The sequence below is a fragment of the Grampus griseus genome (assembly GCF_964374135.1).
Source record: "Grampus griseus genome assembly, chromosome: 18".
In the NCBI taxonomy this organism is placed as follows: Eukaryota; Metazoa; Chordata; class Mammalia; order Artiodactyla; family Delphinidae; genus Grampus; species Grampus griseus.
Window position 1 is genome coordinate 18475660 of NC_139012.1, and position 24974 is coordinate 18500633.

Below are 24974 nucleotides of genomic sequence, written 5' to 3' on the forward strand. Positions count from 1 at the left end.
ACACGCACGCACGCACACCCGAACCCCTGGTACTTTGTGTGTACACACACACACACACACACCCGAACTTTGTGTGTACACACACACACACACACACACACACACACACACACACACACACACACACACACACACACACACACACACACACACACACACGAACCCCTCCATTACATCTTCCTGTTTCCTAGGTGATTACGACACGCAGTCAGGACTGAACGCCATTGTTCTATGCCTTGCGGGACTCGCCCCTCCCCACCAGGAAATGGTATGTCCTGGGTACTCTTTCCCAGGAACTCAAAGCTGGGCGTTTATTTAGTCCGCTTGAGAATTTTGCCCAGAACCAGTGATTCTCTTGCACTCTATTTTCAGGTGTGCGTGGAGGGGTGGGTGGGAGATGCCCAAAATAATTTCCGTTGATTGTCTCCAGCAGCTTTATCCTTTGCTATTTCTTTTTCAACCCTACTTCGAAGGTGCTTCCAGGAATGTGCAAGGTCAGGAGTCCAGTACGGCAGCGGCTCCCTCCCACCTTTAAAACCACTGTGTGGGAGGAGAGCTGCAGAAGGGTCCAGAAAAGAAGGAGCAAGCGAAGGGGAGAACGCGGAAGAAGGGCGCAGCAGGTGGGGCAAGGAAGGGAGGCGACCCCAGGAGGCCGAGAGGTACCGGCAACCCTGAAACCCCGCCCTGCTTCCCTGCGCACCGCGCAGCGCGTCCTGGCCGCCCAGGAGAGGTGGAGAGGGGCCGCCTCTGGCCGGCGGCGGCCGGCTCGCTGTCCCCCACCCCACCCCCAGGAGGCCGGGAGTACCAAACCCCAGGCCCAGTTCTGATCGCTGACTGTCCGCTCCCGGGCGAGGGCTGGTCCCCGCGTTCCCGTGGCGCGCGCTGGGCACTGGGAGCGCGCGTCGGGCCGGCGGCGGAGACAGAGGTGCGCCCGGTAGGAGGAGCCGAGGCAAGCGGCCGGGGAAGTGGCGCCGTCGTCCGGAAGCTTCTTCCTGGAAAGCCCCAGCAGATCAGCCCTTCTGCTTTTTCTTGCTTCTCGTTTGCTCCTTGCCTTCCTTCTGGGTTGCACGGGAGGACCTGGGCTTAGCTGATGAGGGACCCCTGGACCAGAAGGAACTGGCGCACGCCGAGGGTGTGTGTGTGTGTGTGTGTGTGTGTGTGTGTGTGTGCGCGCGCGCGTGTGTGTGTGTGTGGTGTCTGTCGGAATCTGGCTTCACTTGGGTGCTGGGCATACTGGGTCAGAGCCTTTAAATTCAGCAAACCTTGACCGGTCAACTTCTGAGAAAGGCTGGAGCTGCAGTGGGGTCCAGCAGATAAGGAAATGCAGCTTGCCATTTATTCCTCTCAGTCTTGGGCTCACTCTGTGTAACTGGGTTGGCAGATCTCTTATCAGAAGATGGAAAGTAAACAGAATATTTGGGTTTAAAGTCGCCAGCCTGTGGTCTGTGATGACCCGCCAGATATGACCTTGTCCATGGTTTCTTCCTCTAGAGTTTTATAGTACATGGTTAATCTTTCCTAATGGTACTTATCACACCAAATTTGCTTTTTTAAACTGTTCTTTCATCTTTATATACTGAGTGCTTGGACACAGGAGGGACTCACAAAATGTCATGGAATGACTGTCCTAGTGCAGTAATTCTCAAACTTGAGCGGGCATGTCAGAATCGCCTGGAGGTACTGCTAGCAAAGAGTCTTCAGTCCTACCCTTGGAGTTTCAGATTCTGTAGAAGCCTGAGAATCTGCATTTCTGACAAGTTCCCAGGTGCTCTTGTTGCTGATCTGGAGACCACACTTTGAGAACCACTGTTGTAGGGATTGATCCTCAGTCCTCACTGAATATTAGCATTAGATTCATCTTTGGAACTTTAAAACACAAACAAAACAAAAAATATGGCTCAGCCCCAGTGCCAGGTATTCTGAATTAATTGGTTTGTCATGACACCGGGCCACTTTGATATGTTTTAAAATCTGCTCTGGATTCATTCTTAGGTGATTCTCATCTGCTGCTAAGGCTGAAACCCAGGCCACAGCACTGGCAAATACCACCATTAGAACCACCCATTTAGAGTAAGACATTTTTCCCCAAGCACACTCACTGCCTCATTTGGGGATCAGTTTGATTGATTTGCTTATCCTGAAAAATGGGAAATGAGACATATGTAGTCCCACATGGGGAAATACTCTGGAAAGAAAGAGGGTTTGTCTTGCAGGCAGATGATCCAGAGAGAGGATAAAGCAGAGGGAAGGACATTCAAGTAGAGGTGACCTCATTGAGAATGATGCTCTTGGGCTTCCCTGGTGGTGCAGTGGTTGAGAGTCCGCCTGCCAATGCAGGGGACACGGGTTCGTGCCCCGGTCCGGGAAGGTCCCACATGCCGTGGAGCGGCTGGGCCCATGAGCCATGGCCGCTGAGCCTGCGCGTCCGGAGCCTGTGCTCCGCAACGGGAGAGGCCGCAACAGTGTGAGGCCCGCATACCGCAAAAAAAAAAAAAAAAAAAAAAGAATGATGCTCTCATGTGGGCCTGAACTTCATCCCGCCTGCATCCCCACTCCTCCAGCCTTCTTCTTCCTAATTAGCCAAGAAACCCTCTTTATAACGTTGTCATTTAGTTTTAGCCAAAGGAAGTCATTATTTAGTGCTGGCCTTTTTAGGGAGGTGATCATATTTAAAGGTATAAACACCAGAAAGGATCTTCTGGAATCTAGACATGAACAGAAAAAGAGACTGGTAACTATAGGTGTGAATAAAGGCACATCTACTGAACCCCCTGAGGATCAGAACACAGGAGAGAGAGATCCTGTCAGTCTGGAAGAGACGCCCCTGGCGAGGCACAAGTCATCCAAGTGGGAGGAGAGATTTCATAAACCTCAATTCACACCTAGTCTCCAATCTGCGAGTTCTCCTGCTAGTGGAACGAGCTTCTCTACCAATCTGATAGTTGAAATATAGCCTCTCGTTTTCATTTTGATTTGGAATTTTGAATTGCTAGTGAAGCTGAACATATTTATATGCTCACTGTCAATTTTAATTTACTATTCCACGACTTGATTATTCAAATCCTTTGTTTACTTTCTATGGGAATGTTTTTTCATAGTAACGCTTAGAGTTTTATATGTTTTAAAGACATTGATTTCTTTTGTATACATTTTATATATTTGTCATTTTTCTTTGAATTAAAATTTAGTACTGAAGGTTTAAATGTTTGCACAGTTTTTTCCTTCTGGAGGTTCTGTTTGTCATTATCAAAAATTCTTTTTCATTTGTTAGTTAAATTAGATAAATATTCACTGTGAAATGTGTATATTTATTTTTCATTTAAGCTTCTAGTTGGTCTGGAAATAATTTTGCTCTAAGAGATGAGGTGGGGATTGATTTTTGCTGCAGTTTTCAAATGGAGAGTTAGACCCAACACAATTTTTATTAACAACTTGTCTTTTTTCTTGATTTGAGATAGCACCTTTATCTGTAATTATACCTAAGTGTATCTCTCTATATATGTTTATATATATATATATTCTGTCTCAAATATCAATCTGTCTCTTCTCTGGCCAGTACCTCCCTTTTAAAACTTATTGTAGTTTTTTTTAAAGAGGATTTTAATATTTCAAAGAGCAAGAATCTCCTTATTTAAAAAAGTTTCTTGTGTATTCTAGCTCATTTATTCTTCCAAATGATATGAGTTTGCTTTATTGCCTTCCCCAACTCAAAAATTATAATTATGACAATTTGGAACAGCTAAAGATGTTCAAGAATGTCATTCAGATGGAGGGAACAGTGTCAAGAAAATATCCCATATCATTTTCCCACATCACTGGGAAAATACCGCTCATGGACAGTTATCAACAGGTTCATAAGAGATTTCCTTTAGTTTGCTCAGGAATGACAAGATAGTGAATATTCGAAGTTGCCTTTTGATTAATAAATTAGTTTAAAAATAATTAACTAACCGAAAAATATGACTAGATAGACTATAGAATGTCTTCGAATGTATATTATTTGAGATAAGCTAAACTGCAAGGGATGGAGGTTTAAAGAATATGGAAGGTGATTTCTTTCACAGGTAATATTTGCAGGTCGATAGGGCAACTATACTCAAAGTTATTTGGTACCCAGGTTTCTGCCAATTTCATGTGGTGCATGGCAGTCAAGAAACTGGATTGCTGCAATGTCTGAGTTACATCAAGAAAGAAGGGGAGAGAGTGCATGGAACAGATAAGCTCAGGGTTTTAAGGCACGGCCTTATTTCATTATGAGACTGAAAAGGCATCCATCACTTCTGTTTATATTCCTTTGCTGAAAGTGTAGTCATGTGGCCACACCTAACGGTGAGTAAATTTAGGATGTACAGTCTTGATGGGGAGGGGACATGCCCGGGACAACTGTTTAAACACATAGTGGGAGAGAAAGATTAGATCTTGATGGCCAGCCTGCAGTCACAGCTCAGGAAGAAAAGAAGCTTCTGTGCCTAATCCTATTTGAGCTTTCTGAAATGAATCCCACCTTCCCACACAAAGGATGTATCAATATATGAATCTTGATTCATTTAAATGAAGGATGAGTCCTGGCCAGACTCCATCTCCCTTTCCAGCTCTGCTTTTTCTCATTCTTGTTTTCCTGGTTCTTTGGCTTTGCCTTGGATTCTTCTTATATGGAGGCTAGCATTCCCCACTTAGCTCCCAGATAATATGATAAGATTTGTACTTGGCAGAGAACCTGGTGGCTCCTCTCTCACTTTCCACCCTGGTCGTGACGTCCAGGTCTCACTCTCCGGTTTCACATTTGTGAGAGAAGCCAAGAGTTACCCCTCTCCTGTATCTTGTCTCTCCAATGGGCTTGTTGATTCTTTCTTCAACCACACCTTGACAGGAGAGAGGGGCCTGAAATCTGGTGCGGTAGTTTTTGATGGTAAATGAAATATTTGGCAACTTGCTATTCAAAAATAAGACAGAGTGAAAAAATGCAATTCAAGCTTGGGGTGTTCAGATATTGGTAACACTGTTAGTAACGATGGGAGAAACTGATAGCTAGTTAAATGGAGGCTTGGGTAAGAAAATAAAATAAACACGACATTTGATCTGCTCTGCTAAAACATTTGTTTCTGTATTGAAAACTAGCCTATATGTGGTGGGTGGATAGAAAGACATCATTGTAATGCATCAATCACGTAGGTCAGTCCATGGGTGATTTGCCCCAGCAGGTTACTGTTTTACACCATCAAGTGATAGCAGCTGAACACAAATACAGTAACACAGCTGGTGTACAGGAATAGAGTCTGTGCGTGATGTTCCTTACCCTACGCTCTTCCTGTTGACTCAGCGTGGCCACAGGACACGGGCTTTGTCTTGGAAGTTCCTATTTTGCAACTCTCCCCAACGTTTGTCCATTTTGATCTTGTTTACAACTCAGCAGCCTCAACTCTTCCTTATATCCCCTTCCGCCAATACTTTCACTTAGTATTTCTTTATTTATTAGGAATGTCAATGTCTTTTTAACAGAGCTGGTATTTTTCTCAAAATCATTATTGTTTTTGCTAGCATTCTTGTTATGGATTGAATTGATAGTGAGTGGTCTGCCCATAATCTCATTTTTTGCATAATCTGTGGTTATTTTTCATGTATGTTTTGCTGAGTGTGGGTTTTTTTTTTTAGGAGTGGATATATTGCCTCATAGCATAAATTATATTTTGTAAATGCAACATGACCTGAGAAATGAAGTCAGCTGGTGATCTTGCTGTAGCATTTGATTTTTATTTTGTGTATATTTTGTTTTTCTCAATAAGAAAAGAACCCTAAAAACTTAGGGATATTTTTAAAAAATTATTCCTTATAAGGCCCAGCTTAGGGCTGTGTATTATATGGCTTCTAATGTTATTTACTTCTTGTACATCTGCCTTCCTGGGTGTGGGGAACTGAGAGTCTCCCCTTTGGCCCAAAACATGCCTTTCCCCGGGACAATGAAACCACTTTTATTGAGGACAGTGGCACGTAGAACTTACTAAATGGTGCTGTGTGTGACCTAGGTACAGTGACTTAATGCGAACAGTTGATGTGCATCTTTTCCTTTGTAGATTTAGTCATAATCTATTAGATCAGATTAGGCATCCTAAGTCAATGTGGGCATCCCCCGTCACACATAGTTAGGTTGGTACATCTTCTCTGCCTCTGAAACGAGATGGATGGCTGTGTATTTCAAGATGCAGGACCAGCCAATGGGTCAGCGCTAGAAAAAGCAAGTGGGTACAGTATTGCTCTAAAGCACTCTATTGGCTGAACATCTAAACTCCTTGCTTCCCGTAATTCCTATTAACGTTACAAAGAGCCAAAGCCAACTCTTTGCTTTGCCAATCCATAGCTGACTTCGCTGGACCCTTATTATGTGAGCAGTTGGAAGGGCAATGGTACAGGAAGCTTGAGATGACCTGTAAAAATTGGCCAGGAGTCATTTGGAGTGATAGCTTCCGTTTCTCCAGAAACTGTTGAACCAAACTAGTGAAATTGTTGGAGATGTTGGATTGGCTACAATGGATTTGTCTGTCTGGCGTTTCTGCTGCTGTTCTTGGCTGCTTTCCCTTGTCTGCTGCTGTCTGTACTGATGTCTGTGCAGCAACGGGAAAGGGCAGAGTGATCTCAGGGGCATCATACCTTGTGAAGTCTCAGGCCACTTTTGTCTCTGTGGAAGCTCCTAGTGTACCCATAGGCATGATAGGTTAAGAGTAATACATATCCTTTCGCTTGAGTGGCTGATGTTTGAGATGGTTGCTTCCATATTTACTAAACCTGTATCAGGAAAAGCAAACCCACATGGTCTCGAGTTAAGTGAGAAGGTCGTACACTGACATTTAGACCAAATCTGTTAGCAGCCAAGCCAATACTTGATATAGATTTAAACTCCATTTTTATTCACTAGAAGTCCTGTGTTTACTTACTATTTTTTCAAGCAAAGGTTTATAGCTGTTTAAGTATATAGTGTTTTCATACAGTTTGAGTGAAATTATGTTTGCCGCTGTGTGAAATTCTTCCCGGTATTCTAAAATTAAAGCCATTCTTTGGCAATTTTCACACCCTTCCCCCACTGAGAGGGTCATTCTAAAATATTTATCTGTCATTTAATGAAGCCAATGCCATTTAAGGCAGTTTTGTACTAATTAACTTGGGTGTCATGGATTTTTTTTTTTTAATAATTAGACCCTAGGTCTGACAGCAGGAAAATAAGATTTGATCTCTGTGCCTTTTTAGTAGCTGTGAAGCACATGAAACTGAATTTGTTTAATTTCGTTGAAAAGATTTTCCTTTCTCACCCCATTGCCTTATGTCTCTTGGGGGGAAAATCCCTTCTTTAACTAAGTACATAGATTTCTGGGTACAGATGGAGACTTCTTGATATTCTGTTTACTGGTAATGGAAAACCAAACCTACGTTATGGATGGTGGGATCAGAGAACATTCCCCAGGAGGGGCTAGACCAGGGCTATTTGATTTCCAACTGAAAACCAGAGTTGAGGATTACTGACTCATTTTTGCCTTCAAGAGTATCCATTGCCATTATCAAATAGTATTTTTCTTGAAGATTTAGCATGGCCAAATCAAGTAGGCAAAAGACTTCTCAGCCTCTCTCTGTGTATATACATATGAACGTAGGGAGTGTGTGCAGATGTATGTGTCTTAGCCTGGCACCAAGGAACCTGAGCCCTTCTCCTCGATGAGGTTTTCTCTAACACCACTTTCATTGTATCTTTCTTTTTCCTCCTCAAGAGTTTAGAGGAGTTTCTCATGGGCCATCTTATTTCTGTCTCTCTTGGTGTCCAGAATTTCACTCCACCCAATTTCTATGTCTTTGCAACCCCTTATCAAACTGTCTGTTCCACCAAGTAGCTTCTTCATTGTTCCCTGTACACATCATGCTGATTTCTCTTTTTACTAGAAGTCTGGCATGTATTAGGTTTACTTGTCAGATGAATGAATAATTAAATGAATTCCTGGCTTAAGTGCTTTGCTCAGGCTGATTCTTAACAGGCCTGGGATGAAAGGAAAAGACATTCACACCCTTTTCTCTATTTGGCTTCAAATCCTCAGTGCTCATCTTCCATCTCTCTTCCTTCCTGAAGCCTTCCTTGGTAATGGTCTAGCTCTTTCCTTTCCCTTAATTCATCCTGAAGGTATCTATTATATATTTTAGTACTTAATTTTATGTTTAATTTAGCACATTAATGAACAATTTCTTATATCATTTGATTCCCTATTTCACAGAGAGTTTTAACCACACGAAGATTTCTGAGTGCTGGGACCCTGCCATCTTTTTCTTTCATATCCTCCAAGGAATGTAGTGCACATATCAAGCACGTAATATGCCCTTGTTAATAAATACTTAGAGAATTGAAGTGAATGATGTTGATTAATCTCTGAATGTGATCGATTTGTGTTATTGCTACAATGCAATCCATCACCTGTCTCTCTCTACTATGACCACTAAGCCAATAAATCACGTTGTCTACACACGCATAGCCATGTGTGATTTGCACACACAGACGCACACACCAAAGAAGCAGTTGTCTACTGGAAGATTAATTTTTAAGTGGTTTGTGATGCTGTGCAAAAGAAAAGGAAGTAATTCGTTGCAATCTCTACTCAACCTCCTTCCCAACCATGGGAAACTTCCATGAACAGTCAAAAATGTTCTACCCTCTCCATCCTGGGCAAGCCTCTGTTGTTCAAAAGTTGTCCTGCATTTAATGACTGCTCTTCCATTTACAAACTGTATAACCTTGGGCAAGTGATGGAACCTCTCTAAACCTTGATTTCATCCTTATAAAGTGAGAATAATCATGTCACCCTTTTAAGGCCACTTTTGGGATTAGTAAGAATGCCAATACCAGTCACCATTTATTGAGATTACTCTGTTCCTGGCAGCGTGCTCTGTCCATAAATTTTCTCCTTTAATTGTTACAACATCTTTGGCATATACTAGATGCTCAGTAACAGTGGCTATTATATTTCATACCTTGACTTAAATACACACTGAGTCAGATTGAAGATTGCCAAAGACTCATTTTTCATTTCCCAGGATTGGCAGAGAAGCTTAATGCAGTCAGGCTACTACCAGGTGCCTGTGGCCACAGGCCAGTGTAAGTTGGTCTGCATGGAGGCCATGGAGGTCATTTAAAGGTCTGCCATCCCATCCCCATAATGGCCCTCGGGCCCCGGGCGGCTTGCTATCACAGCAAAATCTGGCTTAGGAAACAAGAAGGTACTGCCCTGTGTTGCTTGAGAGCTGATTCACATTACAGTTCAGTAGAAATGGCAAGTCAATTTTATTAAGCACAAAAAGAGCTCACTTATGTAAAGTGAGGTGACACTTCAAGGATGGAGAAGTGTACAATCTGAATGCTGTGGGCAGGTCTTGTTTCCTCTGAGCTAAACACTGGAATAATGGGACTTAGCTTTTAACAGGAGGGATTTAGATTAAACTTTGGTTAAGAGTTTCTTGATGGTGAAAGTTTTGAGCTATTCGAGCACATGAACAATAGCACGTTCAGGAACTTATCTAGGGGTTTTACCTTTTCTTTACAGATTTCAGGGAACTTCTAGGAAGCAAAGAAATGGCCTGGATGGCCTCGAACAGTAATTTCCCAGGACAGCGATTCCTTTCCCCCTCGTTTCCTCTTCCCCTTCCTTTCTAAAACAAAATTATATTTTAAATTTTATCTCTTCCCCCGTTTCATCCAGTTAAACATTAGACTTTGGGGTGCGGCCTGGAGATTGGTGCTTTTGAAAAACTCTGCAGATGATTCCATTGTGCACACAAGGTTGGCACCTGCCCCTTGGGTAGAACGAGTCCCAGAAACCGGGAGGGACTGATCTTGTGATGGGATCCAATACTGGAATGTAGTCCTATTACCTGGCACCTGTGGTTGCATCTTCCATTGTGATCCACAGAGCTGAGGTGAATGGAGAAAAGCTGTCTCCCCTCCACTTTTACAATAATTTTATAAAGTTCCCTAATGGAGTGATCTTAATATTAGTTTCTTACAGGTACTCTGACTGGTACATCTTCTAGGAACTTCTTACTGAAACCCCTCATGAGAAAATCAGTTGTAGAGCCTTTTCTATTACTGTATCCCACCAGAAGCTTTGCCTACTCATATAATTAAGAACACTCATTGAGATAATAATCAAGGGTATTTTTTATGTGCCAGATTCATTAGCATCCTCATTATACAAATAATGCAGACGAGGCATTGTTAAGGTTAAGAGAGGTTAAGTAACTTGTCTAAGGTCACACAGCTTAAGAATGATAGAGCTTGATTCAAAGCCAAATCATTGACTTTCGAGCTCATCTTCATGGTAGTGGGATCCAGCCACAAGGGAGCTAGAGATTGGTGGCCAGGTGGTTAGCAAGAGATGAGCAGGACAGTAGTACTAGAAAGGGCTGTTGGAATACTTACGTTTTTTAACCCAACATGGAACTGAAGAATGCTTTTATTCACAAGGTAACAGCCTCAGGAGATTGAGGTCAAAATAAAGGGAGATGACTAGAACAACGCAGGAAATCCGTCAAGATCACTGGAAGCAGATGGCTTACATCAGGGTTCTCCTCAGCTCTGGGAGGAAGAGGAATCAAAAAACCAAGAATTTGTTCAGAGTAGCTGTGTGTGTTGGGCGTCCCGTGAGAGGGCGATGGAGCCCCACCGTGTGAGTGGTTAGAGTGGCTGATGCTCTACGAGCACTTGCCCCTGTTCTAAGCAAACCGTATGCAAGTGGGATGCTTTTTTAAAATGTCATCCTCAGAATAATTCGAAGAGATGAATAGCCTTTTCATTTTAACTGTCACACATATGAAGCTGTAACAAAATTACCCAAGTTCAAAGACAATAAATATTATAACTGAGATGTAAACCCTAGACTTTGGAGCCTTGGCCCTTCACCCCACACATGACTGTCCCCATCCCCAGCCTGGGGACTCCAGATTCCTACTCATTCCTTTTTTTGTGAGGAACAGATCAGTCAGGAAAACTGAATTCTAACTATTTCCATTTATTAATTTAACTAAGTTAAACTGCTAGCACTGTCAAACATTCAGTATTTATGGAGGGCATTCGATGTGTCTGGTTTGGTGGGAGGGTAGGGAAGAGATTTCTGTTTTTGAGGAAGTCCCCTACAGTCTGTGAGCCGTGGTGAGAGACATGGCAGTTCACTCTCTCCCTCGTCCTAGAAGTGATCGTGTGCTACAGGCCCAGTCAGCAAGGAGAGCTTCATGCCTGGGGCTTTGAACTTTCAGATCTTCAGGGGAGAAGCGCCCAGTGAGACATTTCCCACAGCGGTCTTGGAAGCATCCGAGGAGGCTTCGCTTGAGGGCCCACTGGGAGCACTGTTAATAAGAAAGCACCCTAATCGGGCTGTTCTGTGGGAGCGCGGAGCCCACCTCCTCTCCCTTGGGTGCTGCCTTCCACCTCCCTCAAGCAAGCCTTTGAGATACTAGATACCCTTCACTATTTTGTTTTTCTGCTTAAATTTGAATTGATTTCTGTTGCTTGCCACGAAGGACCCCTACTGATGCTGACTGCTACACTTTCGAACAACTTATAAGCAGACAGATTATATACAGCAAATATACAGACTCGATATATATATATATATATACACATATATATATATGTATATATATATATATATATATATATATATATATATATATACACACACACATATATTTTCTTTAATTGTTATCTTACACTTTAGCTCCCTCAAAATCTTGGTCATATTATAGAAAAGTTTTTTCCTTCTCTTCTAATTCACTTACATTTATCTCACTTTCCAACTTTCTTTTGATCTACTTTCCTGATTTATTCATTTGACTGCTTCTCCAGATTTCTTTCCCAGCCAGGTGGGCCACATATGGCGTCTTTAATACTTCCGTCAGCTCTCTCTCTGGGTATTCTGCACCTTGGCTTACCCTAATCATAACCATGATCGCCTTGTGCTTTTACAAGGAGTTCGCTTATTTCATTTATTTAGTGTCGTTCATGACGTAGTCATTGTCAGCTGAAAGTTTCTGCACTGCTTCAACTTGGAAATAGAAAAAGAGAAGTGCTGCCTTTTTTTTTTTTTAATCTCTGAACTGGTTTGTATTGAAACAGAAAATGAGTATTTTAATTTTTTCATCGCTGTTGTATCTTCTGTGACCTCAAGTTAGATCATCAGAAATTCTTTCTCTTGTAACAGCACTTCTAAAACTCGAGGGTATTCAGGGACTATCTTTGGTTATTATGACCCTGACATAAAGGACAACATGAGCTGTTTTTGAGTAAAATAAACTAACATGGAGGGAAAAATAGGCTGGTTAAAACTGCAAATAACATAGCTGTTCTTGCCTCTAAGGAAGTGGCATAGTTTCTCTCTGGAGACTTTGTTTAAGAAAATATTTAAAGGTCTGACCTTGGGAGCCAATGCCTATATGATTTGAAAGGAGACAGCAAAGTAGAAGATTGGTAAATTGACTGCAAAATGAAGAGAAATTGAATGGTGGGAGCTTCCTAGGAGAAGTGAGAGGGACAGATCAGGACTTGCAATATGGGAGGAGGTCACCACCACACAAGGGTATATGTTCTGTAGCGCAGGAGATAGTTGAGGGACTTTTAAGTGGGGAATGTCTAATATTGAATTTTTGTTCCAAACCTCCAATAAAGAATGCTACATGTCCCCTTGATTTAATGACCTTCTGAGGTGTGAATGGGTAGGGGTGATTGCCAACCAAGAGAGTAGAGGCCTCAGATGGGATAATGAAATAGTGCAGAGGGGAAGTGACTTAGCAATTGACATGAACCAGTTTCTCTTTCCCCAAATTGACCAGAGGAAGGAGAATCCTGAAAGAGGATAAAGGTGGCCTGGAAGTACTCAGGTTGTAATTGTTACTACACAGCCAACGTTTTGGGGAAAGAAATTGACCAAATAGGAAAGCAGAAAAGGAGACATTAAAACAGGTATAGCAAAAACAGGATCGGCTTGATGAACAAAAGCAGAAAGAACTGGAGCTTCTCCTGTTTTCCCCCTGTGTTTTGCAATGCTGCAGTGTGGCAGGTCTATCACTCCTCAGTAAATATAGCTCTTAAGTGTGCAACCAAGTGGCATTAACTCTGTTTAGCACCATCTGAATGAGATGGGCAGGTTCAAGGTATTTTTCTCCAAGAGCCATAGTCAGAATCAGAAAATATAAAAGAATATTTGAACATCTAACAGAAATGGAATTAAGCATATTTAGCATGTAAATTTCTTAGTGGGAATGTTTGTGTAATGGAAATTAGTTCCTTATAGATGATGGGTGGAGAGGCGACTTTATATTCATGTTTATAATGCCAAATGTATGATTTATATGACTGCAGTCACAAATTCTTAAAAAAAATTTTTATCCATGTATAATTGACATATAGCATTATATTGGTTTCAGGTGTATAACATAATGATTTCATATTTGTATACATTGTGAAATGATCAACACAATAAGTCTAGTTACCATCTGTCACTGTACTAAGTTAACCTTTAGGATTTCTCTCTTGGCAACTTTCAAGTCTGCTGTACAAAATGATTGACTATAGGGCTTCCCTAGTGGCGCAGTGGTCGAGAGTCCGCCTGCCGATGCAGGGGACACGGGTTCGTGCCCCGGTCCGGGAAGATCCCACATGCCGCGGAGCGGCTGGGCCCGTGAGCCATGGCCGCTGAGCCTGCGCGTCCGGAGCCTGTGCTACGCAACAGGAGAGGCCACAACAGTGAGAGGCCCGCATACCGCAAAAAAAAAAAAAAAAAAAAAAAGATTGACTATAGTCACCATGCCCTATATAGCATCCTTATGACATTTATTTTATAACTGGAAATTTGTACCTCGTGATCCCTTTCACCTGTCTTGCCCATTCCTCAAACCCCTGGCAACCACCATTCTGTTCTCTGTATCTATGCTTTTGTTTTGTTTGTTTCTTTTCTTCTTTAGATTCCATATGTAAGTGAAAGCATACAGTATTTGTATTTCTCTGACTTATTTCACTTATAATTCCCTCAAGGTCCATCTGTGTTGTTGCAAATGTCAAGATTTCATTCTTTTCATGGCTGAGTAATATTCCCTTGTATGTATGTACCACCCCTTTATCTATTCATTCATAGATGGACACTTAGGTTGTTTCCATATCTTGGTTACTGTAAATAATACTGCAGTGAACATGGGGGTGCATATATCTTTTCACATTAGTGTTTTTATTTTCTTCAGATAAATACCCAGCAGTAAAATTTCTGGATTGTATGGTAGTTCTATTTTTAATTTCTTAATACAGCAGGTCTTGCTAATCTCTTTACGACCAAGAAACAACTTTCCAATTTTAAAAAATGTCATTAAACTCCATGGAAATGAACAGCATAAACTGGTTAGAACCAACTAGGTCCAAGACGGTGGAAGATTCGGCTTCCAGTAGACCTTGACCCTCATTATACACTCATAATACATTAGCATGTAAATGACATACCCACAGGTGCCATGACAGTTCCCAGGCCGACCATAAAAGATCAAAAGGTGGGTGGTGGCCCAACTCCTGGAAATCCCTGCCCCTTCCTCAAAGTAGTTGGAATAATCCCCCCACTCATTAGCCTATGAAATTACCCAGCCTATAACAATAACCACCCCATATTTTGGGGCCTCCCACCTTCTGAGATGGCCCACACTCTGTCTGTGGAGTGTGTATCTCCCTGATTAAACCTTCTTTCACTTTACTGTGGCTCACTCTTGAATTCTTTCCTGCAAGAAGCCAAGAGCCCGTACTTGGCAGCCGTCTCAGGGACTCACCTGAGATCTGGGACATGATCATCCTCTTGCGCCCCACTTTCTTTCCTGCAGCAGAACTACTTTTAAACTTATGAGCAGGTAGTTTTGCTTCCTGTCACTTTGTCCAGTCTCTACCACACACTGCAGCTACTTCAAACGTCCCCTAGCATGGAGATGATCACGTCGCTCTTCTAAGCAAGAACTTACAAAGAGTGATTCTTCCCTGTGTGTGCATTTGATTGGCAGCAAATAACAATTATTCAACTTACCTTTTATTCTGTATCCTGCTCTCCTATTTCCTTAATAATTTTTTTAAATTTAGGTGAAATTCATACAAAATAAAATTAGGTATTTGAGAGTGAACAGTCCGGTGGCATCTGGTACATTCACAGTGTGGTACAACCACCATCTCTCTCTCTCTACTCCCAAAACATTTTCATCATTTTGAAAGGAAACGGCACAGCCACTGAGCAGGAACTCCTCATCCTCCCCTCCCCCCAGCCCTTGGAAACCATCAGTCTGCTTCCTGTCAGAAAATGGATTTGGCTTTTCTGGATATTTCAGATATTTGGAATTATGTAATATGTGACCTTTTTGTGTCTAGCTTCTTGCACTTAGCATAATTTTTTGTTTGTTTTTTTTTTAAAGGAATTTTGCCTTTTTTATTTTTAAATTTTATTTATTTATTTATTTATGGCTGTGTTGGCTCTTCGTTTCTGTGCGAGGGCTTCCTCTAGTTGCGGCAAGCGGGGGCCACTCTTCATTGCGGTGCGCCGACCTCTCACTATCGCGGCCTCTCTTGTTGCAGAGCACAGGCTCCAGACGCGCAGGCTCAGTAATTGTGGCTCACGGGGCTAGTTGCTCCGCGGCATGTGGGATCCTCCCAGACCAGGGCTCGAACCTGTGTCCCCTGCATTGGCAGGCAGATTCTCAGCCACTGCGCCACCAGGGAAGCCCAGCATAATGTTTTTGAGTTTCATCACTGTTAGCATGTATGGAGTACTTCCTTACTTTTCATGGCCAAATAGTATTCCATGGTATGGATATGCCACATTTGTTCATCTCTTCACCCATGGATGGACCTCTGGGTTGTATTTAGATAGCGTGAATAGTGCTGCTATGAACATGCATGTATATATAGTTGTTTGAGTACCTGCTTTCATATCTTTTGGATAGATACCTAGGAGTGGAATTTCTGGGTCATAAGGAAATTTTATGTTTAACTTTTTTTTTTTTTTTGCGGTACGCGGGCCTCTCACTGTTGTGGCCTCTCCCGTTGCGGAGCACAGGCTCCGGACGCGCAGGCTCAGCGGCCATGGCTCACGGGCCCAGCCGCTCCGCGGCATGTGGCATCTTCCCGGACCGGGGCACGAACCCGTGTCCCCTGCAGCAGCAGGCGGACTCTCAACCACTGCGCCACCAGGAAAGCCCTATGTTTAACTTTTTGAGGAGCTGCCAAACTATTTTCCACAGTGGCTGAACCATTTAACATTTCCACCAGCAAATAAGGGTGCCAGTTTCTCCACATCCTTGACAACACTTGTATTTTTAAAGAAATTATAGCCATGTTAATGGGTGTGAAGCAGTACCTCACTGCAGCTTCAATTTACTTTTCTTTAATGGTTAACGATGTCGAGCATCTCTTCATGTGCTTTGGACAGATGTTTATTTAATTTAAGTCCTTTGCCCTTCATTAACTGTGTTTTTTATCCTTTTGTTTGTTTTTGGGTTTCAAGAGTTCTTTGTATATCCTATTTACCAGATGCTTGTCAGATAAACGAATTACCAGTATTTTCTTCCATTCTGTTGGTTGCCCTTTCACTTTCTTGATAATGTCCTTTGGTGCACAGAAGTTTTAAATTTCTGCTGAAGTCCAATTTATTTTCAATTTTGGTGTTTGTACTTTTGGTGTCATAGCTAAGAATTCATTGTCAAATCTAGCGTCATGATTTGCCTCCATGTTTGCTTCTCGGGGTTTTAAGTCTTATATTTAGATCATTGATCTCTTTAGAGCCAATTTTTGTATATGGTGGGAGGTAGAAATTTCCCCCTCATCTTTAGATCATCAGGCAAACAGAAATGCATTCATTCAGAATAAATTCCTGTCTCCAAGCCTTTATTATTCTTTCTGCCTCCAATGGCCTTACTTACTATTGTCACTACCTGGGTTTATATTAACAATCATTCAATGTGCTGCACAAATTCCAACTATATTTTATATTCTTTCTTAAACTCCTATAACTTGTCTCCACTCCCCAGCTTACCAAAATTAACAGAAATCATTTGTCTTTTCTCTGAACTCCCATAACCTCTCTTAGGACACTAATTCATAAATCCATTTATTCATTTATCCAAATAGTTATCCACACATTCAAAAATATAATTATTGGGCATCTACTCTGCTAATTGCTAAACTCTTTTCAAATATACTATGTATTTGTGAGCCATATTATGTCACATATATTTATGTAAAAATATATACATATAATATATACATATATTATGCATTTATGAAGATATCTTCTTTCTCCTACTGGGGTGGAAGTTTTATTTTTTTTTTTACTTTTATTTTTTTGGGGGGTGGAAGTTTTAAAACATGGAGACATCATCTCATTGATCTCTCCATCACTCTTTGGTCTCAGCTCAGCAAACTGAGTGAATTAATGAAACGCAAATGCAATCATTTTCTAAACATTCTACCATTGTCTGTATAAACAACTGTCTTGCCCCTCACATATCTTTCGCTACCATGAAGGACTCACCTCAGCTGCAGTTTACAGCAGCACACTTTCCCCAAACTTATCAGATTTACTGCACCCTCTCTCCTTTGCCCCACTACTCATCCTTTCTTGGTCAATGTGGTTTGCAGTTTCTTCAGGGTGGGAATTGTTGCAGCAAGATGACCTTCAGCTATTTCCCGGCAGTGAAACCAAAGAATACAGGATTATTTCAACTTACTTGCTTGTAGAGTTTATATAGATGATTGTGCCAGGCTCATCTGAAGTTTTAGTAGAGCCCTTTTGCAAAGTGCTAATATTAGAAGTGGTTGATATATCTTTTAAGTATTTTTCCCCAAATATTCCTTATGTAAAGATTAGGGGAAGTTATGATAGTTTTATTGTGTGTGTGTGTGTGTGTGTGTAGGTGTGTGTACATGTGTGTGATATGCTTCTTTTAGCTCAACCATGGTGAACAGGTTTTCAAAAAATTTTTTTCAAAATAGTCTTGAAGCAATGAAAATGGCCATGGTGGATACAGGATTGATAGCTTCTAACACAACATCTGACATTTTAATCACATCCCACATTGAATAAAGACACACTGATGGATCTTTTCTAGGTCTTTGGATTTTTTCAATTGATATGTTTTGATGACCTGTGTTCTCCAAGCTACAAAGCAGCCCTCAGATAGAAAAGGTCTTAATTTAAATACTATTTGCTACACAGCACTGGTAAGATAAAAAAAAAATCTATTCTTGGAAGATGAGAAAAGATAGAGGTATTCAGAAAACAAGTACTGCTGGTGTGCTGAAAAGTAAGGCACAAGAGCCATGATTTATGTGAATACTGTATTCCATTTAATGTAAAGTAAAATCCTGACGGTAGTGGTCTTACTTAGGTGGTTATTTTCTGTTTCTCTTGCTTCCCAGCAAAACTTTCCAAAGCACTTGCCGATTTTTAGCAATGCATTAGATGGCAGTGTTCACATAGTTTACAGTGGCACTTACTGCCATCGTTTTATTGCAACCAAATATACACCTTCATTTTGGATTTTACACCATTTCAGCTCTGTCTCGAAAGCTGCTCTTTTCTTGGAGTCCTTTTATGCCTTTGGTGCAACGAGGGAAAAAACATTTATAAGAATGTTAGTAATCGTGGGTATCCCAGACAGACATAAGAGCATGAATCCTGATGCCTTACTTAAGCCATAAGGAAATATGGCAGATCATATCTGTTTCTCCCTCACGAGTATTTGAAGTTCACCGAAATACACATTACTGTCATTGCTGATCTGAAGCCACCCATACTCACCTGAAATTAAAGCCAGGTCTTTTTTAATAAGAAACTTATAAGGTTTGAATCACAGTTTTATTAAAAATTGTTTCCAAAAAAAAACTTGTTTCCAATTTAAAAGTCTTAATTTCACTGTTGCTGTTGTTTTTTCTTATGCCTTTATCTTTTGACTTTTTATTGACTCTGAGCCTTTGGCTTTGGAAAAGAAAACCTCAATTCTAACCCTCCTTGTGCTTCTATTTATTTTTATCCTCAAATCCAATAAAGATAATTTACCAAGTCCAAGGCTGAGTAACTCGCTTAGAGCTGAGTCCATTTCACACATGGACCAAATGCCAAATAATTTAATATGTCTTAAATGCCATCAGGGAAATATCTCAAAGGCCTAAATCAAGAAGGCTTTTTAGCATTAGGGCGTAGCTTTCTTTTAGAAATTTAGTTTAAAGCAACCCCACATCCTCAAGTCACTGTTTTTCTCCAAATAATTGAATGGTCTTCCTTCTCCAATTTCTACCACCCAGCAAAATCTGTCTTCCAGTTTTCCAGAAACACAGGGACCTCTTGACCCGGGAAGGTATGATGCCATATGTTAAATCCACTTAGACTGAATTTAGAAGTATCTCTTTCCCTACCCCAAGTGAGATCAAGCCGTCTGCATGGAGAGGATAGGCAGGACTTCCAGAATTAAGGGTTTAGAGGTCAGAGGAATAAAGCAAGCTTTGTGATACCTGAGATTTAACCCTTCTTATTATTTCCAGAAACACCAGAGGTTTTGGCTACACCCAATGATAATAAACATTTAAATGGAATAAAATCCTTTCGGAAGGTGGAACTCTCAAAATGAGTCTGTTGAATGATAATGTATATCTGATTATAGTTATGAAATTCTCACATAAAATAAAGATTGGCCCAATGGATTCTCTTATCCTATTTTGTAGATGAGGAAAGTGAGAATCAGAGAGGTACTGCTCAAGTTTGCAGATCTAAGACTAATACCCACATCTTCTGATCCCTGATCTAGTCTTTCCATCAAACTCTGAAAACTCAACCAAATCCAATACAATTTTATTTTCGGTATAACAGTCTGGATTATGGATGTCCTATTTAAACATTGGCTCAAATTTCTCTTGACTTATTAGCTCAAGGTGAAGCTAGAAGTTATTTTCTCTTCTGGTCAGGAAATCATGAGGAATAGCTAGAAAGGCCCACATACTTCTTAGCTGGCTAAACTGCCGTATTATTTCCAGGTTAATCTGAATACTTTTAAGAGCCACTTTTCTCTGGATTTAAGGATTTTGAAAGCGGCGGGTAGTGTTTTAGAGAATTCATCTCTTAAAGGAAGACTGAAGCAGGAAAATTCCCTTTAAGTGAGAGGTTCCATGAAGAAAGAAACAAAAATTTACAAAGTTGCGATAGACTACATTTGCTTTTTAATACCCGCCATATGTCTGGTTTTATTCAGGGACTAGAAGAGTGGGTTAATGCTTATTTTCACAGATTATATAAATAACAGCCCTGCTATTGCTTATTTTTTCTAGGAGATACACCTAGATTGGATTGTACTAAATAAAGTGCTAGGGAAAAACTTAAAGTCATCCCTAATTATTAATAGAGACAGTTCAGTGATAGGTCTTTGGTCAGTGTCTGTAATACTTTGGACTTGAGTTTTAGAGTTTTAGAGTGTGGACTGTTTTACAGCTAGAGATAAAGGTGATTGCTTTTAGGGGTTTCAGCATTAATATTTTCATTTCCTGTTGTCTTTTTCTCCTTTTGATTTTTTTTTCAGGCTTTGCTCAATGACTTATCAATCTAAAACTGAATTTTAAAATAAGAGTCCAGCAACATTCTTTCATATTTTTCTTTTCTTCTGTGTCTATCCCCTCTTAGGACACCAGCTTTCCCCTATCTCGGTGGTAGAAATGCAACTAGACCCGCCTAGGTTAGTGCCCAAAGGGAAGGAAGGCACTCCCTTTCGTGTCCAGGCGCTGTGCTAACCTGTTACATATGTGCTGGGATAATATTTCAAAGTCCTAATTGTCCAGTATAACTGCCAATTCTCCCCAGCTTGGCAGCTAAATGGAAAAGCAACGTGGCCTTGGGGACGATTTACAGTGGGGAACAAAGTTCTTTAGCTTTTAAGTTCAAAGGGCACCGTCTGGGTATGAGAAAGGAAAATTTTTGAAAAGGAATGCAGTCAGGGAGAACAGGTTTTTCTTCCTAATTTGAGACGGAAGAGATAAAGGAGCCTGGAGCTGGCAACCAAAGTCGTTCAGTTCCCAAAACACTGGACCTGAGGTTACATTTTTACTTTCCTTCCTCAAAATGCATGTGCTGCAGCTTTGTTTCTGAGGCCACCCAGAATCAGCAGTTTCGCAAAGGGTAACAGATTGAGGTTACTTCTCTGGGATTTGTCACAAAAAGGGAACAATTGAGTACCGTGGACATTGATGGAAGAATTGGTTAAACATTTTGGTTGAAGTGTTTATAGAAATGCTGTTTAGTAGTGGACTTAAATCTTCCTATTCTTCGTCACTTGTGAGTTAGTAACCACAGGTCTTGCCTCAGCCCTACCCTTCCTGACCGTTCTTTCTTTTGGTTTTACAGGGTTTATAGGCTTCTGATACAGTGAATCCGTCTTCAAGGGGCAGCACTTTGAGGCTTTTCTAGCCTTTGTAGCCAATCTCGGTAAGTTCCCCATTTTCTTTCAACTGCTCTCTTTTCTTATCCAGCCCTGGCTGCTCATCACCTACCATCTGCCTTTCTGTCTTTCCTGGCCCTTCTCTCCTTCACACCCCCATCCCCAGCGCATGCAGCCTCTGCAGCACACTGCCCTGGGTCGCACGTCTTTTTCCACGGAGTTCCCTGGCAATATGCGGGATGGGAGGGGTTATTTATTTCCTTTAGAAAGCTGTCATTTTGGGGATGAAAAGTGTGACTTCCAGGAGTGACCAGTTTAGCATCCTGCTAAGAGGAATTCTCCTGCCCCAGAAAACAAACCCAAACGCTTTCTCTTACTTCCCGAGTTTCTACTTTTAAAGTGTGCCTGCAGCAGCCATCTTCAGAAGGGTAGTGACCACTGCTGCTGGAATTGCAGAGGGAGATAGGAGCTTTTATATCAGTCGCCGTTGCTCCTGCAGTGTCGGCTACTGCGAGCAGAGCAAGTGGCACTGGATGTGAGGGTCTTAAGTTCACGCAGGGCCAGCCCTTATGCAGATGTCACTTTGGACAACAAATCATTTGTCTCTGTCTCAATCCTTCATCTGCAAGATGGATTCTACTGCCCCTGAATTAGGATACAATGAGATGAAAGATATTCCAACTTTTTCAAGATAAAGATGCTTTTTTTTAAATGCAGAGTAGTGGTATTATTCTGCAGAGGCAGTCTGATAAAGATATCCGCTATCTTTTATTAAAGACTAATAGACTCAAAATGTATGTAGATTGGATTTCAAAGCAAATCTGTTTTAGAAGATAAGTAAAATCTGGAGTGTTTTTGACATCTTCATTCTGTACAAATTATTTAAACCAAACAATTTTTGTAAAACTGAGCAAATTGTGTTGATTATAAATCAGATTCTTCCTTTTACTTTGAAGGTAACAGTTGGGCAAATTAGAAGTCATTGTGTAAGGAAAGTGAACACAAAGAACAAAGGCTGTTGGATTCTTTGCTACTTAATGAGAGATCTTGTTTCGTTCCAGCCGTTAGAAAAACTCATCACTTCTTATATTTGCTGGTGACAATCAAATGCAAGAAAACACAGCTTTAAAGAAAAAAAAATCTAAATAAATACTTTAGAGGAGATGCGGATCCTTTTACATTTCCTCAGATGAAAACACTGCAAAGTTGGTTAGAGGATATTTATTTCATTCAGGAAATCCCAGTCAAATCTTTCCTTCTATTCAAAAAATTGGAATTTCAATAAAAAACATGCCTTAATGTCACAGTAATGTCCTACGTGGCCTACATTTCAAAATTAATAGATGATATGCATAATTTTTTCTATCTTGTTAAAAAACTAAGATCAAATCATAAGTTTGTTTCTCTTCAAATGTTGTGATGTGGCAGGAAAAGAGGAGAAGATTTGGTCAGGGATTAAGGCGGGAAGATTGATGAAGTCCAGATAGTTGCAACATGAGACGGGAAGAGGGACAAGGTGACTGCGGAAAAAACCATCTCGAGTTTCTGCAGGAAAATTATGAAGAGTGGAAGGAAGCCTAATCTGCCTCAGAAATGCAAAGGCATCTCAAGTCTCCGCTAACTACGTTCCTGGGATGAAATGCAGAAGTATCACAGCTCTCACTTCACCCCCCACCACAAACACTCGCACGACTCCGCGGAAATTTAAAGCTCTACGCGTAAGGACGTCAATATTTCAATTTAGAATTTTACACCTGATTAAAGACACAGCCTCCCCTCCCTTTCAGTTTGTTCCATGTACTGGTGGGTTTTGGTAAATATTTCTATCTTCTGCATAGGGTTATGAATAACTTAGAGGTCAGGGAAACCCTCTCCCCGCTTTTCCCACCTTTAATTGTTTCTCCGGCAAGACTTACTTATTGTGAGAGCTTAGTAAATACCCTTAATTAAAATTTAAGAAATGAAATGTATCCAGTTTACAAGGTGTTTGTTTACTGTACAAAAATTATAAACACAGGTTCACAACCTGTAGAATGATACTGATCATAGGGCCGACTAGGCAGAAGCATACACAGACAACTGAAAAACATGTAACGAAATTTCAAAAAAATAAATACTACTTTTAAAAGAAAAACCTCGCTCTGGGAAATACTAGAAGAAAATATTTGCTTATAGCAGAGACATGCAGTTTTCTCTATTTGCCCCCTGCTCTCTGGCCCCCAGGCCTTTCTCTGCCTTTCTTTGCGCTCTAGGAATACAGCTTCTATGAACATAAGTTTTTATTTCTCTGAGATAAATGCCCAAAAGTACAATTGCTGAGTTGTATGTTCAGTGCATGTTTTATTTTGTAGGACAGCCCCATTTTAACCTTTCCCGTAGCTCTGTCAATATTCTCTTAATCCTTTGAGTTAGCCGTCTCTTTCCTGTTTGAACTGATACACGGAAATTGGAGAAAAATGAAATGCTGGAAATATAAGAAGTCTCTGATTTTGTAAAAGTTGTTTCACCATGTGATCTCTGCATGTAAGTATATAGGCCACCAATTTGTTAAAACTCACAGCTGTAAACATAGGTCAAGAAAGGTGAACAAAGAAAAATCATTGTCTTTCCCCACCTCTCACAAGAAATCCGAGATAACATCATCTTCTGAAATACATCAACCAAGACTTAATTTGGCTCCGGTTATACCTCTTAGCTATTGTCTTCCATAGGTCATGTGGATTCTACACAGTGAAAAATAAAATAAAAACATCAAAAAGCTACAAAACTCAAATTAACAGTAAAGTGAGAATCACCCACCTATATGTGAATGTGTGGTATCACAAGCATTTCCAGCATTGCCTAGCACAACTGCGTAAGTTGTTAGAAAGGGCAGAGAACATACAGCGTGTCCAAGGTATGGTCCTGAAATAGTGGGATGATCTGAGCCTCTCTTCTAATTAAAGTGCTACGTATCATTAATCATCCATCCATTCATTAATGCATCCTGCAAATATTTGTTGGTCATCTACTGTGTAAAATGCATTATATGGGGAAGTAAGTTATCTCTCTATGCTCCAAGTTAATTCTCTGAGGACAGAGTAATTCATCAGAAGTAGCTTGACCTGGAGGGGTGGGATAGGGAGGGTGGGAGGGAGGGAGATGCAAGAGGGAAGAGATATGAGAACATATGTATATGTATAACTGATTCACTTTGTTATAAGCAGACAGTAACACACCATTGTAAAGCAATTATACCCCAATAAAGATGTTAAAAAAAAAAAAGTAAGAAATACTGCATGAGAGAAAAGTAAAAAAAAAAAAAAAAAAAAAAAGTAGGTTGAGATATCATCCAAACACTAGTGAATGTGTTAACAAACTTGAAAGAGGAACTCTGTACTTGAATTTAGATAGCTGCCCAATTCTGCACGAGAAAATAATGGAATCATATAAATTCACCCCAAAAGAAAAGCTTGATTTTAAAAGGTATTGGTGGCAATGGTACAAGAAAAATATTGATTTAAAAATTTTTCTTACTGAGC

The 24974-nt window shown here is 40.8% G+C and overlaps 1 long non-coding RNA gene across 5 annotated transcripts in view; it reads left to right on the forward strand.

Annotated features, from left to right (window-relative positions):
* The first annotated feature begins 259 nt into the window (after positions 1-259).
* Positions 260-24974, forward strand: part of LOC309835999 — a 47271-nt gene continuing 22556 nt past the window's right edge. The window contains exons 1-4 of one of the 5 annotated variants that reach the window (XR_014298075.1): positions 260-372; positions 474-659; positions 21420-21500; positions 22882-24180. This is a non-coding gene — a long non-coding RNA (uncharacterized lncRNA). Of the gene's footprint in view, positions 373-473; positions 660-725; positions 926-21419; positions 21501-22881; positions 24181-24974 lie in introns of those variants that run through there. The other 4 variants (XR_014298076.1, XR_014298074.1, XR_014298078.1 and 1 more) reach the window with 4 other exon arrangements.